The sequence below is a fragment of the Arvicanthis niloticus genome, chromosome 13, assembly GCF_011762505.2.
Source record: "Arvicanthis niloticus isolate mArvNil1 chromosome 13, mArvNil1.pat.X, whole genome shotgun sequence".
Taxonomy (NCBI): Eukaryota; Metazoa; Chordata; class Mammalia; order Rodentia; family Muridae; genus Arvicanthis; species Arvicanthis niloticus.
The window spans coordinates 18,513,501-18,529,472 of record NC_047670.1 but is presented as its reverse complement, the minus strand read 5'-3'; the positions used below and the strand labels follow the sequence as shown (position 1 = coordinate 18,529,472).

The window sequence follows — 15,972 nt, the reverse complement described above, 5'->3', positions numbered from 1 at the left end:
CTTCTAACACTGTCAACCATGTATTGAATGTTTGCCCCTTGTTAAACATTCTTCTCCTGCCTTTTTTGACCAATGTACAAACTAGAGCTCTGATTACTGGATAACAATTAAAGCGAACAACTAAAAACCAATTTTTACAACAGTCCTTGGAAGAAATCTCACTAGAAACTCCTGAGAGTAAGCAAGAAGATTACCATTTGTCAAGGTTAGCCTCAGCTACAGAGTAAGTTCCAGGCCAGCCTGAGCTACAGTGTCAGACCTTGTTTTCAAACACACACACACACACACACACACACACACACACACACACACACACACACACAGAGAGAGAGAGAGAGAGAGAGAGAGAGAGAGAGACAGAGAGACAGAGAGAGAGAGACAGAGAGAGAGAGAGACAGACAGAGAGAGAGAGACAGAGAGAGAGAGACAGAGAGAGAGAGGCAGAGAGAGAGAGACAGAGAGAGAGAGAGAAAAAAACAAAATAATCCTATGAAGCAATAAAATGTGTTGAGAGCCTTTCCTGGTTGAGACACCAATCCTGACGTGGAGCCATCACTCTCAGTGAGTGACCCCTAGACCTATGTCAATGTAGGTTTAAGTCAAAACCACAAAGGTCAGTTTCTGACCTTTCCAAGTACTGTTTCTTCATTATGAAAACAGGGACAATTGACTGCCTAAAATAATGCAAAATGAAAATTTGGGTAAAAGTGAGATACTTACCATACTTAGCCAGAGGTAAGCACTCAAAACATGCACAATGACATAGACTTGTAAAGATTTCTCTTTGATATTTTATATAAATAGGTTCTTTAGGTTCAAATAGCAGCAATAACAGTAACTATTTATGCTAAACATTGCTGTAAGCTGTTGATATATAATAATTTAGCATTTTTCAATAATCTAAAATTTGAATAATTTTATAACACCTAAACATAGAACAAAGAACCATAAGAGTTGAGGTGGGGCCAACAAGATGGCTCAGCAGGAAAATGCATTTACTATGAGGAGATCACCAGAGTTCACTATGGTAGAAAGAGAGAACCAACTTTTATAAATTGTCCTCTGACCTCCACAACACACACACACACACACACACACACACACACACAGAGAGAGAGATTTAATTTATTAATAAGTAAATAAATAAATATAAATATTTTTGAGAAATCCCAAACTTCAGTATGTGTTACAATCAGGTATCAAAAAATAAACAAACAAACAAAGAAAAAACAAAACCATAAACAACAGAGTCTGTGTGATTGTCTTGCAGTAAGTTTTACTTTTTAAAAGGATATATTGTACATTCAGTGACATTTACAAGCGTCTAGACATAAACTTGATGGAGAGAGGATGCATTTCCCATTTCACCCATGACAGTAACTCAGAGGGCATAGGCTTTGGTCCTTCCAGTAGCTGCTGAAACAACTAGAGATGCACTGTGTGGGACTCAGCCTGCCCTCGGCTGCTCAGTCTCCCTCTGAGTGAGGCTGCTGCTCGTACCTCACTGTCTTCACTCTGTTCCCCAGCTGCTTACCACTCATCCTTTGACCTAACTCCTTGGAGTTCACTTCATTTTCCTGTTTAATAATAAATGGCACATTTACATGGATAGTAAGTTAAAATGTTCCTTGCTTTTAGTGGGTAAACAGACAAACAACAGAGTGCTGATTGCTGTCTTAGGTTCTCAGCTCTTTTTACCACAGATAGGACAGATTTGCTCCTCTTAGGCAAAGCTCTGGGGAGTAATTACAGAAACTTGCAGTTCCCCAAGGCAGGTGGGCAGGAAGCCACATACTAAATTTTACCCTTAAATTGTAAATATTGTCCAACTGGGAGTACACAGGAGGCATACAATGCATTTCCAGATGCATTACTAGAGAGTAGTTCTCAAATTCTACTACTCACCAAAGTGACTGGCTTTTAAAGAATATAGTACATAGCTGTAGCCCTAGGCATCCTAGGATGGATACGCCTGGAAGAAGAGCTGGGCATTTGCATCTGAGTTTTCTCATCTGATACTATTGCTAGTGGCATAAAAACCCACTTAAGATAAGTATCAGTTAATGGAAAATGATCTTGTTAAAATGTCTTACTTGATTATTTTGCCTTTATATAGTTTAGACAAGATTTTATGACTAACTTTTTGTCTATCAAACATACATAAAATACTAACTTTAACAAACAACTACAACAAAGAAACAAAACAACAATAAAAGAAAGAACCCAAAACTTGTGTCCATAGGTATTCTTAGCTTAGCTGTAGCTTGAGTTATTCTGAAGAGTAGATACTAAAGAATGGGCCTGGAGGAAGTACTTTTTTTCTCATGTGTGGATAAAACTATGTATCTTAAGTTATTTTCCACACTGGCTATTTCTAAATTTTAAGAAGAACAAAATACTATATTAGTCTAGTAGGTACTATGGTTATACAGGTTTACTTTGGTTACTAATTACACATAAGAAAATTAGAGTGGGATTTTGTAATTTGTAAATAATACTTTGAGACAATATTTCTATTTTTAATTCATAAGAATATCAGCTCACAGTTGTTACTGGGGCTAAAAGTCTTTTTTACATAAAAGTCTAAAAATTATTAGATATTATACATTGTCTTTGTTAAAGTTTCCATTGTTGAAAAGAGGCACCATGACCAATGCAACTTTTATAAAGGATAACATTTAACTGGGTCTGGCTTACAGATTCAGAGGTTCAGTCCATTATCACCACAGCAGAAAGCATGGCAGCATCCCAGCAGTCATGGTGCTGGAGATGGAACTAAGAATTCTACATCTTGATCAGATGGCAGTCAGGAGAAGACTGAATCTCACACAGTGGGCAGCACTTCAAAGCCTACCACCACAGTGATGCACCTCTTCCAACAAGGCCAGACTTACTCCAATAAGGCCACTCCTCCTAACTGTGTCACTTCCCAGGATCCAAGCATATTCAAACCATTACATTCCACTCCCTGGCCCCCATAGGCTTGTTCAAACACATGAACCTTCTGGGGGCCATACCTAGTCATGGCATAGTCCAACTTCAGAGATCCTCATAGTCTATTGCAGTCTTAACAATGTTTAAAGCCCAAGTTCATGCAATCTCTTAATTGTAATTCCCTTATAAAATCAAAGCAGATCACATTTGTCCAACATCAAAAGATACATGTTATCATTCAAAAACGTCATAGTGAGGAAACATTAGGTCAAAACAAGACCAATCAGCCAGGCAAACTCAAAACTCTGCATCTACATGTCTGATGTCCATCTCCTTTCTGCATTGTTGAAAGAAACACAATTCTTTCTCTTGGGCTGGTTCCACTCCGTTAGCAGGTTTCCTTGTCAGTATACCATGGCTCTGACATCTAGAAAATCTTGGCATCTCCAAGGCAACTTCAACTTCACAGCCTCTTATTCCAACATCTGGGACCCACTCATGATCTTCTGGGATCCTCCAAAGGACTCGTGTCACACCTCCAATTCTGCCTTCTGTAGCACTCTAGGGCCTGGTTTACTCCATTCCAGGGATGTTGCTGTTCTTAGTGATCATCACACGGTACTTGCATCTGCAACACACTAGGTTTTTCAACTTCATCTAGGCTTCACCAATAGCCGTCCATAGGTTCCCTTCATGATGCCAAGCCTCAACTTCTTTGCATGAACTCTTCAGTTCTGGGCTGTCAACTGCATCTAAAGCTGTACCTTCAACAGTGGCCTTTCCCTGGCCTCTCAAGAGTGTCAAGCCTCAGTTGCTCCTCATGTTCAGTTTATACCTTCAAAAGTAGTACCACTTGGGAGACTCTGACACATTACCAAGTCCAGCTGCAGCACAAGATATGAGCGTGGTTATCCCTAGTGCACAGATTCTCTGTACTCTCAAAAAACACTAGATTTCACCTCAGTGATGTTGCTCTCTTCTTAATCACTGCTGGTTTCTTAGCTACAGCTAACTGGCATCAGTTGTCCCAGTAGTCCCTTAAAGCCACATGGCCAAAGCTGCCGAGTTCTGCTGCTTGCTGGAGCTGGAACATGGCCCCCTTGTTCTATTATATTATCACCAGCTCTTTCTGTTTTCCAGTTCCTTTACTGACTAAGCTTGACTGTCAGCTTAACTTGCTCTATAGAGTGACCCTGAACTCAGAGATCTGCATGGCTCTGTCTCCTGAATGCTGGAATTGAAGACCTGTACCACCACTTGTGGACTTAAGCTTTTCTTCATCTAGAACTTGTTCCCAGGTCACAGATCTGCTTGCCTTTGTCTTCTGGGTATAAGCTTCTCATGGTCACTGTTCCTCAAGATCTGAATCAAAAATCTGTTTCTGTAAGCCTCAAGATCTGGATCACAAGTGAGTCCTCCATTTCTGGATTGTAGTTCATTCCAGATTAAAAGTCCAAATAAAAACAAACCGGGTAATAACACATAACACAACATAACTACTCCTTGTTCAACTGCAAACACAAACAATAAGCTCAGCTGGGTGGGATCTTGCCCTGAGATCACCACTCTCTTCATCTGTTTATCTCCTTGAGCACAGGATGCAGCTCTATTTCACTTCCTAGTGTCCCTTTATTACTTGAACCACACATTTTGTGTTTTTCATTTCTAATCTTACTATGTTTAATCAAAATTTCTCTTCAAGAAAGTTAACCTGAGGGTTAATGTGAATGCTGGGCTTTTCTGAGATTTCCTTTGTCAATGCAATTAATCTGATTCAGTTCACCTTAGACTTAGCCTGAGGTACAGTCTTCAGACAATGGCAAAAAGCAGCCACATTCTTTACCACAAAAAAAAAAAAAAAAAAAAAAAAAAAAAAAAAAAAAAAAAAAAAAAATCTAGGCCACACAGTAACAACTAACATTCTTCACCTCTGAAACCTCTTGAGCCAGGCCCCCACAGTTCATATCACCCTCAGCACTGATGTCTTCTATATTCCAACTAGGATGGCCCATCAAATCCCACTTAAAGCATTCCACCACTTTCCAAGTCCACAAAAACATGGTCAGGCCTATCACAGCAATACCTCAGTCCCTACCAACTTCTATCTTAGGGTTTCATTGCTGTGAAGAGACCATGACCAAGTCAAGTCTTATAAAGGAAAACTTTTAATTGGGACTGGCTTACAGGTTCAGAGGTTCAGTCCATTATTATCATGGCAGGAAGCATGGCAACATCCATGCAGACAGGGTGCTGGAGATGGAGCCAAGAGTTCTACATCTTAATCAGAAGGTGGTCAGAAGACTGAATCTCGCACAGTGGGCAGAGCTTCAAAGGCCACCCTTACAATGATGCACCTCTTCCAACAAGGTCACCCCTCCAAATAGTGCCATTCTCATGAGCCATGCATATTCAAACCATCTCATATATTTATATAAATTTACAATTTTAAGTGATTAAAAAAAGTTAAACCTGTAGGCATATGTACTCTGTCACCCACAGTACTATTCATGCTACTGAAAAAATACAAAATGCAGAAAGCAGAGGAAAATAATTTCAGATTTTGCAAAATAAAGGAGCTCATTACCATGTTCTTACTTTGGCTAACAAGATTATTTCCAATAAAATTAAATTAGATAAACTAAAAATTTTATTTATCAGAAAAATGATTTATCTGCCAGAGATAAGCCCAGGTCTTCAGCAACCAGATTTGTTCATCTAATTACTCCAGTTACAACACTGAAAATTTCTATAAATTTAATGATAATAAGATATTTTCCTTTCAATGGTCAAATTTATATATTTTATGCTATTATACTTAAGTCACATTGCAGTAGAAAAGCTGACAATTTTAGATTAAAAAAAAATCACTAAACTGACTAAATACTTTGTGCCCCTGTATAAATTTTGATAGTTTTCTTTATACAAAAATATAATTTGAGATTATCAGTCTAGGGTTATAATATAAAAATTTTATGAAAATTGTGAAGAATTACAATAATGAAAGGAAAATATAATTCTGTGATAATAAATACACATATATGTACAATACAAACAATTGTTTATTTTACTTGCCAGTGGGTTAAAACATAAATTGCTCAATTTTAGGACAGTAATTGTGGACAAAATTCTTCCTTTAAATTTTATCGTATTTTTAAAAAATGTGAAATATGCTATAAATACAAACATATGCACAACATAAACATTCAAAACATAATTTTAAAATGAATTCACTCATGATCACTCTGAAAGCTAAGAAAGTGCCTCTTTAAAGTTCACAGGTAAATAGGAGTGGTTTAGTCGGGAAAAGCCTGTATTAATTCTAAGTACCAGAGTCAGGCTCATAAGATAGAGAGTGGCTGCACAGGACTGCATAGTCAGCTCTCCACAGTTACACAGGGGAGGAGACTAGATACATAAGGTTCCTGCTTTTCACAGCCAGAGTATTTTTCTTACGATTTTTCTCCTAGTGGTTTATTTATGAGCCTAATAGTGTAGAACTCCTATTTTATTTCAGAGTAGTAAATAACTTTTAAAGGGCCTTTCAATCGTGATCTTTGGTTTTCTGCCAATAATTAAATATGAAAAAGAAATGATGTATTATGAATTGGAGTGTGAATCATGAGGTAAAAGTTATGCAATCAATAATGAGGGCAGGAGAGGGAAGGGCAGCGGGGAGGAGTGAGGTAGGTCACCAGCCCCTGCTGCCACGCCTGGCAACCGTGTTTGATTCACCAGTAACACATAGTGGGGAGAGAATCAACTCCTGCAAATTGTCTTCCAACCCCCATATGACTAGTGTTACACCCCATTATCCCCCATAGACAAAGTAAATAAACATAATAAATTAATTAAGAATCATCACTATAGGAATTATAAAATATCACACCAGTTAAATGATTAGAAAAAGAGCAGTATGTTTAATCTAATTCTTCAGTTTGTAAAGTCTTTACTTTTAGAACCACCCAGACATTCCTTCATCTATTTTTAGGAGATACTCATGAAGGAGCTACATGGAGGCACTCAGAGAAAAACAGATGCTACCTCTAGAAAGGTAAAATTCAGCATCACAGTGTCATTGTTCCCCCAAAGGAGCATCAGTAAAACACAGGTGATTTTCATTTTTGTTGTGATAACCACTGCTCAGAATGAACTTTAGTCCTTCCTACATTTTCTTTATAATGGTGGTACAAGAATCTAAAGTCAGGAACATCTTCATCTCATGATTGCTCTATCACTTTAAATTAACTGTTTAAGTGCCACGATATATCAAGATGCATATATCTGGTAACAAACATATATGCATGTGCAAATATATGTGAATATCACACATTAGAAACAAAGACATTCATATGCTATATGTTTATATACATGGTTTATAAAATGAGATTTTTAACCCATGAAGTACTCTGCAAATGACAGAATAACATTATTACCTATTAAGTGAAGACTTTAAAAGTATAATTGAATAATGGAGGTAACTGTGTATTATCTTAATAAGGATATAAAAATACCTTCCTAAAGTACTCATTTATTATTAAACTGAAAAGACAAATTTGGGGGGGGGGGGCAAAATAATATTTTACTTGTTCTTACCACATAATGTATAGAATAGAGTCACTTCTTCAAGGAAGTATATTCGAATAAATGGTGGGCAAAGTTTAATAACATGCAAAATATTCTATGTGTGAATAACAGACTCATAATCTCCATGTAAGAATGAACACTAAAAAATTTCAAAGTGAGAAACAACAAAGAAACAGATAATAGCAACAACAGAGTGGGTGTGGTTTGCACAGCTGGCACTTAGGAAAGATTTGTTAAGCATGTTAGATACAGTTTGGTCTGTACACACATACATGCACACATGCATGAGTGCGCACGCACTTACACACACACACCTATCAATTCACAGGATTAACTATTCTGAGAATACACTTGAACAACACTGATTTAAAAGAAAAAACTTTTTTTCTATGTATTTGTCCAATATACTTAACCTGATGACTGATTTTAGATAGAATTTTCATAGTCATATGAACAATAAATACTAAAAAAACCTATAAGAGGAACCTCCCAAAATGTGTATGAAAAGATGCACAGTAATGTAATAGAATAGGCCTTATACCTAGATTGTACCAGAACCAGACAAGTGTCTCAAACATGCTCCTGAGCTACCCACTCATAAAAACACTTTATCTGCACAACATACGACCATCAGTACTCCATTATGAATGGCAGAAGGCTGTTCCATTTCTCCCAAGGAATTTCAGCAAGTTAAAAGTTGCAGGGAGAGGGGGAATTATATTCATAAGTGCCACATAGCCCCTATTCAAGTAAAATTTATTTTATTCATGCAGTGAATCCTTAATAAATACAGTGGGTCACACAGACATACAGACACACACACAAAAGTAGGAGAGGCCCTCGGGAAGAAGAAGAAACCTGGTGGGAGGAGGAAAAGGCTCAGAGGAGAATGGGGCCAGGGAAGATTTTAACTGAAGAATATTATAGATACATATGAGATTATAAAGTAGTAAACTAGAGGAAAACCATTTTTAGTAAAGCATGACTTTTTTTCTGAGAAACTTTCCTATGAAATCTACTAAAAGTCATTTGGCTGGGCATGGTGATGCATGCCTTTAATTCCAGCAGTGGAAGAGCAGAGGCAAGAAGATGTCTGTGAGTTTGAGGCCAGCCAGGGTTCCATAGCAAGATCCTGTCTGAGAAAACTGAGATGATCAAGTAGTAACCGCCCACCTCCCATGGCCTCCATCCCACAGGGCCTCCATCAGGGCCTCCATCCCACACCTCTTCTTCCTTTTACTGAGCCACTGCCCCAGCCCTGCTCTGGTTCTAGTTCCTCCACCAGCATCAGGTTCACACTCCACTGGCTGTGCCTTCTAATGCATGACTCCTCGACTGTGAGCACATCTCAACTCTTCGTTAGTCCACTCTGGAAACTGACCGTCCAAAACCAATGATAAGCACTTTCAGCTTTGCCATGTATAGAAAATAGTATGATGGATTACAGGTATTTCTTATATTTAATTTCCTAAATTTTATGATTCTAGTTTGATTGCTGAAAAATTTTAATGTGGAGAGTATACAAATCCAGGCCAATGATAACATTTATGAGAAAAAGATGAAAATGGGCCTACAAAAAGAAGAAATTTATCACTTTTTCTTGGAAATAAAGTTTGTCCTTCTTTGCAGTATAAGACGAGAAATATGTATGTGAGAATGAGGGAAGAGATGAAAGGACATTTGAGAAAGCTAGCCTTAAGGCACGCTGCAACTGAAGGAAAATATTTACTTAAATAAACTAAACATTTGAATTTTTAATATCTACATACTTATTTGAAAATATTTCTTCCTTTCAGCATTTAAAATGTATTATGAACATCATCCTTTCAAGTCATATTTTTTTAAGTATTAGCAGAGTTCTGCAATCATCGAGTCTATGTATTTCAGTAAAGAATACCACAGAACAAAACCTTGTACATTAGCAGTCGCTCTGCATTCTTCTTTCATCTTAAAACCCAGCTGCCACTAAATTACTTTTTGAAAAATAAAAATCACTTCATTGTAATGAACCCACAAATAAAAACATCACACAGACACATAAAAGTAGCCACGGAAACATTTATCCAGTCCGAAAGCCTGGGCAACTCAATGAACTTCTTTACAGACAGAGTAACTATATGTTTTTATTTAGTAAATCTCCGTCCTCTGCACATTTACTACAAAGGTGATAAGTAACACAAGCTTTGTCTTTAGATGGTTCACTGCTATGAACGCTGCAAGCTTTGTCAACATTTTGTAGTATGAATCAGTACTCTGAGCCTTTACTTAGCTGACCATGTTCCAGGATGTATCCATTGTTTGGTCAATATTCAGTGAAGATAGCTTTTTATTGTTTTCACAAATTAACTACTTCATAAAAATTGACTGCTTATGTTCCATATTGTCAATATAACATTTAGATTTATGAGTTTTTAAAAGTAAGAAATTTTTAGTAATATCCATGAAAGAAAAAGTTTACATTATGAAAGCATAAATAGAGTTAGAATAGACACGAGTCAGTGGTGATTAAATAGAAAGTCAGCAAGACCTGGAGACTGGAGGAAGGTAACATGTTCAGTGGAGAAAAAAGTGACGCCCAGCTTTCCTCTTCGAACAAGTGTGAGTGTGGGGCGCCAGACTCCAAGAGGGTGGAAAAGAGAGAGGAAGCTATTTATTAGGCTGTTTGTTTGATGTGTTGGGAGATGATAATGAATCTAACTCTACATACCGAGTTTAGTATTTCTTGTGACAGAGAAGATGACCAGAGCTCTTAGATAGAGAGAAAGTTATAAAAGAAAGTTTTCTGCAGGTTATTCTAAAATGGATGAGTATCACTAAGAGATAGCATCTTCAAAAAGGCTTTCACAGCTAAGGCAAAAGTAATTTTAAATGGCTGCTTTAAAAACTTTCATGAGCTACTTCTACTCAAGATTATAGTGGATGTCTAGTCAGATCAATTACCATGAAAAAAATATCAAAGCTTTTAGATTGTGAAATTGGATGTACAATTACTTAAATGACACAAGACAAGATGTTTTATACAGAGTCACAGAAAGCAGTAGTAGACAAAATCAATAATGATCAACTGTACTCATAGATACTAGCAATGAATGATCCCAAAATGATGTTGATACTATTTCATTTATAACAGCACCAGAAACAAAACGTAAAGAGTAAATGTTTTTTAAGAAGTATATGACTACATCAAAATACAAATATAATTGCAGGAAAGTTAAAGAAAAAATGGAACAACATCTCTTTATGTGAACTGAAAAACTTAATCTTAAAAATGACACTAATCCTCCATGCTGGAAGATGGCTCAGCCCACAGGTACTTGCTGTATAAGCCCAATGACTTGAGTTTGATTCCAAAAGTGCATGGGAAAGTAGGAGAGGACTGACTCCACAAAGTCTCCCTCCAACATGTAATAGAACACACACCAATAACAATATTTTAAATAAGTAAACGGTTTGTTTAAATGGTGGTGATTTTCCAAGCTTTATCAAAATTCCAGACACGTTTTCAGAAACTCATGAAGCTAATTTCAAGATTCATTAGAAAACACATCAGTCAGAATGGCTAAGATAAAAAATTCAGGTGACAGTAGATGCTGGTGAGGGTGTGGAGAAAGAGGAACACTCCTCCATTGCTTGTGGGGTTGCAAGCTGATACAACCACTCTGGAAATCAGTCTGGTGGTTCCTCAGAAAATTGGACATAGTATTACCTGAGGACACAGCTATACCACTCCTGGGCATATACACAGAAGATGCTCCAACATATAACAAGGACACATGCTCCACTATGTTTACATGAGCCTTTTTTTACAATAGCCAGCAGCTGGAAACAACTCAGATTTCCTTCAACAGAGAAATGGATGCAGAAAATGTGGTACATTTACACAGTGGAGCACTACTCAGCTATTTAAAACAATGACTTCATGAATGAATGGAACTAGAAAATATCCTGAGTGAGGTAACCCAGACACAAAAGAACACACATGGTATGCATTCATTGATAAGTGAATATTAGCCCCAAAACTCACAATGCCCATGATAGAATTCACAGACCATATGGAGCTTAGGAGGAAGGAAGACCAGGGGATAGATGCTTCAGTCCTGCATTGAGGAAAAAGGATGATTGAAGGAGGTGGAGGGAGGGGGCACCTGGGAGGAAGAGAGAAGGGAGAGGAAATAAGGGGACAGAGGTACAGAGGGTCAGGAAATCAAATAAAAATGTGTGTGTGTGTGTGTGTGTGTGTGTGTGTGTGTGTGTGTGTGTAGTAGGATGTGGAACTGGGGACAGCCACTGGAGAGTCCCAGAAGCCAGGGAAATGAGAGTCTCCTGGAACCCAATGGGGATGATTTTATCAGAGAAGGGGAGCTAGAACCTGTAGAGACTACCTCCAATAGATAGGCATGGCCCCTGGTCAAGGGATGAAGCCACACACTCATCTCAAAGTTTTTTACCCAGAAATGTTCCTATTCAAAGGAAGAACAGGGACAAGAAATGGAGCAGAGACTGAAAAAAGGGCCATCCGAGGACTGCCCCACCTGGGGATCCATCCTGTCTGCAGAACCAAACCAGATATTGTTATCATTGCCAAGAGGCACTTGCTTACAGGAACCTGGTGTGGTTGCTCCTTGGGAGGTTCAGCCAATAATTGACCAGTGCAGATGTGGATACTTGGAGCCAACCATGAGAGTGAGTCTGGGACCCTGGTGGGGGAGCTGGCGGGAAGACTGGAGTTGCTGAGGGGGATTGCAACCCCATAGGAAGAAAAACATCAGCTCGATGGACTACCCAGTGCTTCCAGGGACTAGACCACCAACCAAGAACTGTATAGGGAGGGACACATGGCTCCAGATACATAGGTAGCAGAGGATGGCCTTGTCTGACACTGATGGGAAGGAAGGCCCTTAGTCCTGTGGTTTGATGCCCTAGCCTAGGGATATGCTGCAGGAATGGGGTGGGAGAGGATGGGTGGGTGGGAACACCCTCATAAAGGCAAAGGCAAGGGAGGTTGTGGGATGGGAGGGCTTATGGAAGGGTAACCAGGAAGTGGGATATCATTTGAGATGTAAATGAATGGAATAATTAATATAAAAAAGAAAAAGAAAATAAAGAAAACCCAGTAACTCCACAGAGAAGATAGACAGGGGCATTCCTTTTTAATATAGACATTCCTGGACCCTACTCTAAATACACAGAATCACAATTTTAGGGGTGGTGTTCAAGTAGTTATATTTCTTTTGAAGTTCTTTCATAAGTGTTATATACAAGAATTAAACAATGTTATTGTGTCTCATATTACTATAGACAAGCTGTGTTTTCATTGAAAAACAAAAACCTAAAAACATAAGCCATTTATGCAACTAAATACAAGGGGATAGTGCATTGTGTCCCCTGAGATGAGTTAGCATAGAAAAACAGTCTCAGAAAACAAGCAAACAAAAAAAATGAACTTAATAAGTCAAGTATTATCGTATTAACTAATGATGCATATGTTTGAAAACATCTTCTGGCTGATAGAAACACGACTAACTGTTCGTGTGCTCTTGGCTAATCACGAAACTAGTTACCTCTAGAGTTCCTGATTATAAGGCCACATCATCAGAATGACAAATGATGTTTACTTTCCAGTTTGCTGTCTAGTGTGGATGGGAAAGGGTAGGAATCACTGACAAGGTAAAGATAAAGTGGGCAGGTACCCAGAACAGAGTGAAGATGAGAACACACATTTACAGTCTGAAGAACAGTTATTTTTGCACAAAAATTGCTGCTAGTCCTTTTCCTGGCCCCTCCTCTATCTCCTTCTTCTTTTTTTAATTAAAAAAAAAAAAAAAAAAAAAAAAGGTTAGGCTCTGGAGCACAGACTATAGTAAATTGTATTCCAGATGAGTCTTACACTCTGGTAACAGTGTCGATTCAATCTCTCAAATGCTGGGATTGTAGGTGTGAGTCGCTGTTCCTGATCAATACTTCCCCATCAAAGTGGTTTAAGTTTGTTTTTACATTTTTAACTATAATGTAAAATATGATATAAAACTAGCATCCCATCTGCAATGCCTTTGACTAAGTATATAATTAACAATTACTCTACTGCTGCCTCACTAATTAATAGTAGAAATCTCTTTTATACAAATAAGCAATCACGAAAACTACTAATCTTTTCTTCTAAAACATTATTAGAAGAGTAATCTTCATTAAAAAGGAATAGTATATTTGTGTAGCACTTATAAATACATTACTAATAAAAACTTAGGAAAAGTTTCCTAATTTTTAATCTTTGTCTTGTGTCCCCAGAGTAGGTCATGGAAGAATGGATAACATTTAGTTTGGGCACAAAGCTATTGACATTGTTGGGTTTTTGACTTTCTCCTAGATGATTTAAGTTCTCTTCTCTGAGCACTAAGTCCCCTTTCTTCTAGCCCTGTGCCTCCTGTCAGGTTTATCAGTGAGGCTTTTACCAAGAAACCACTTATCCTCCAGTGTAGAAATGTTTCATTTCATTGCTGTCCTAGTTATCAGTTCGGTATCCAAGAAATTCTTTCTAAGTAAATACTGGTTGAATGAGTGATTTCTCTTTATCTCATCCAAGAGATTTCTCTCTCTTCCCATATTATATAACACAAATGCATGTAATATACTTTTACCTTTTATAGTATACCGTGTGTAATTATTAAGGTGATGGAAAACATCTACTACATCTACATACATTTATGTATAAATACACCTAAGTATGAGTGCAATCATTCATAAATCACTTACAAAAACACTTAAGGAATCAATCATTTAAAACTTTATTTTTGCTATCCATTTCCTCTTAAACATTTATCAAATTTATTTAATATGACTCACTACAAGTGAGCAATATAGTCTTACATTGAAGTATGTATCCTTCAACAAGGTCTAAGCGTGGCACAGTAGGTGGCAATCACAGTGGCACTTTTGTTTATCGAAGTCAGTGTGGTACGAACTAGAACTGCTATAACTACTCAACACTGACACTCTTTTGTTTTTTTGATAAAACTCGAATTTTTATCAAAACTCAAGAACTGTATGATCTTCTTGCAATCTTAAGAAATATAAGTTTCCTAGAGACATCAACCTGGACCTCTAAAATTTACAGGTCCCCAAGCAGTCCACAGACTGTAAGTTGAGTACAGTCAGTGCCTTGATAATCACCTTGCTAGGAATATATTCATCTCCTTACCCTCATAAAATAAAATGTACTTTTACCCTAAAGAAACTAGTGACAGCAGCATTTTAAAGTGAAGAGTTTAGGTCATAAGCCCCTGTGTTCCTGCCCACAGGTCAGGTGGGCAGTCAGAAGCTCTGACTGCAGACTAAAGGCAAACTGCAACAGCTCGTGGCTTCTCTGCACAGCACAGAGCACACAAGACTCAAATTTTGCTATTCACTTAGAAAAAATTAGAATGTCTCTTTCAGAAAGTTTTTCTCTAAGAATTAGTCATGAAATAATCATATTTTTCACAAATCAGTATATGGTTGTTTTAATTATATGATATAATAACCTAGTTATTTTTACATTTTTATGTTTACATTTTTATGTTTACTGAATGCTATAAAGACCTAACAGAACACAGATACAGTTAAAAGACAAAAGAAAATACACAATTGAATTGTATGCTAAATGAGAAAACTACTACCTCAATTGTCTTCTCTTTCATTTTGGGAAAAGCTCAATGTGCAACTGGGTTTTGATATAACTTAAAAGTGACATATGGATAGGTTTTGCTCTTCAAGTAAAATTTGTGTAATATAAAAATCAAAATCTGCTGGAAAACTTGACTTCTTCAAAATGACATTATTTGCAATTTTCAGTCTCACATAGATGTAATTAAAGCAAATACTTCATCATGAGAAGAGGAAGTCTGGCTGCATGCTGTGGATTCCGCTGCCCGCTGTCCCCTCCAGGAAGACTCAGCGGCTCTGACTGCATACTGCTGATTCCACACTGGGCTGTACCTTCTGAAAGACTCCATTACGGAGTAGCCATTGTTCTTACGCTTTACTGCTTGTGTTTTGTCTCTGTGCCACGCTCCTGTTTTTAGAGGTTTTTTTCTAACTGGATGCATATTCGGAAGAGCATTATCTAAAATGTCTGTCTTCCAAAAGACCTGGGTATTTCTTTTCAGAGAATCATGGATTGGGCAGGGTGGTGCATGCTTGAAGTCTGAGAACTTCAGAGACTGAGGCAGGAGGATCATGACTTTGAGACTAGCTGGGCTAACTATAACAAATTCAGGTCCAGTATGGGCTAAGGGTGAGATGCTGTTTCAAACAAAACTAATAAGAACAATGAATGCCAGAACATGACCACTGCCTCTGCTTTCTAACTATTCTCAGGCTTCAGACTGCACTAGAATATCCCAGAAAACTAGCACGTTTCAAAGGAGACAGAGACTTAGTAAACTTTACCCAAATTTCACTCAGTTTTGAATTTTTTCC

At 37.6% G+C, this 15,972-nt stretch overlaps 1 protein-coding gene across 49 annotated transcripts in view; it reads right to left on the bottom strand.

Moving 5' to 3' along the window:
- Positions 1-15,972, bottom strand: part of Rims2 (regulating synaptic membrane exocytosis 2) — a 465,628-nt gene that overhangs the window by 80,850 nt on the left and 368,806 nt on the right. The gene's annotated exons all lie outside the window — the stretch shown is intronic.